The sequence below is a fragment of the Pundamilia nyererei genome, unplaced genomic scaffold, assembly GCF_000239375.1.
Source record: "Pundamilia nyererei isolate P.nyererei 1_Seehausen unplaced genomic scaffold, PunNye1.0 scaffold00491, whole genome shotgun sequence".
Lineage (NCBI taxonomy): Eukaryota > Metazoa > Chordata > Actinopteri > Cichliformes > Cichlidae > Pundamilia > Pundamilia nyererei.
Window position 1 is genome coordinate 73,239 of NW_005187892.1, and position 1,591 is coordinate 74,829.

The following is a 1,591-nucleotide window of genomic DNA, read 5'->3' on the forward strand; positions in this document are numbered from 1 at the left end:
TTAAGTGGGGGAACTTGCACAATCGGTGGCTGACTAAATACTTTTTTGCCCCACTGTAACTGTTTTTTCCCCCACTTAGCTTCTTCTCCTCTTACCACTTTTACCTCCTTTCTTTCTGGGTGCACTTGTATGTACTGATTCCTTTCTTTGTCTGGGTGGCTGACTGGGTCCATAAGGCAAACAGGAGGAATTCAAGTTCATGTGTTTGTTGTTAGTAATGCTATTCTGTTTTTCTATCTAATAGTTGGGGGAGTTTGCGTTAACGTTGCCATATTTTCCACTCCAGATGTTTACAGGTTTTTTTTCTTGTTTTTTTTGTGAGCGATTGTTGAGGATTTGAAGCTGATTTAGTATTGTGATGTGGGTCGGCTGTTTTCTTGCTTTGTTTTGTTTTTTCTGTGCAAGAGTGATGGATCCTTCCACTTGATTGCAGGAATGAGTAATTGTAGGCTGGATGTTACAGCTTTAGAAATCAGTGGATCAGATTTTTTGCAGAGCTTAAAGGGACAGCTTACCCCACAGTGACAAATGTTTACCTTTGACCTGCACCATGTAATTATATATATCTTTTTCCTTTTTGGGGTTGTATTTGTCATAGAAGGAGCTTTTTTCCCCGCCACCGAACTATACCCACCAACGTGTCACTCTGCAGAAGAAGGTTTGTGGATTTTGAGCAACCAGGTCATGATTTCCATTGTGTTTAAGAGAGAGCAAACATTTCAAGAGCCTTTCTTTTCTTTTTCCAATACTTGGCAACTCAAATCTAGGCTTTCCTATCTTGACTTAATTTCTAAATCCCAGTCATAATGTTTATCCAAACCCAGTTTATACACGGCACAAACAAAACACAGATGTGAATGCTATTTTTTTAAAGCAATTAAAAAAAATATTGGCACGAGTCATTAAGCGTGTCAGAGCAGATTTAATATTAGTGCAATCAACAGCACTGCTTGCACCTTCTGCACACATTTATCCTGTAAAATAAGCCTGAACATATCACCAGAACTTAAACTGCTCACTGTGAAAAAGCTTTTCAGACCTGCAGTCTATGAATGCACAAGCAGTCGTTTTCTTTTTCTTTCTTTCTTTTAGAACAATTACAATTTCAATAAAACAAACAGAAAATGGAAAACACAAATAAAAATGGTCTGTACAACACAAAGAGAAGGTGTTCGAGAGGTAGCAGGAAAGAAGCAGTGGCTTATCCAGTGCTGCCCCCAGATAAATACTCTGTTATATCACCTACATAATGATATTCTTATTCTATACAACAGCACATGTATATACACATAATGTGAATCAGCAGACAAAATAAATTTTAACTTAAATTGGACCAAATCCATGAATTTTATAACAGATTTTTTCAAAAAGGTATTTTTGTGTTCATAATACCCAGTGTTGGGACTAACGCGTTATTAAGTAACGCGTTACAGTAACTACGTTATTATTGTGGTAACGAGCACGGTAACTAGTTATTATGCCAAAATCAGGAACGCGTTAGTCGTTACTGGGATTTAGATAGGGTCGTAACATTAGCAAGTGGTGGAGGCCAGCAGGTGGATGAAGGAAAGGGGACGCAGAAGGAAAAGAG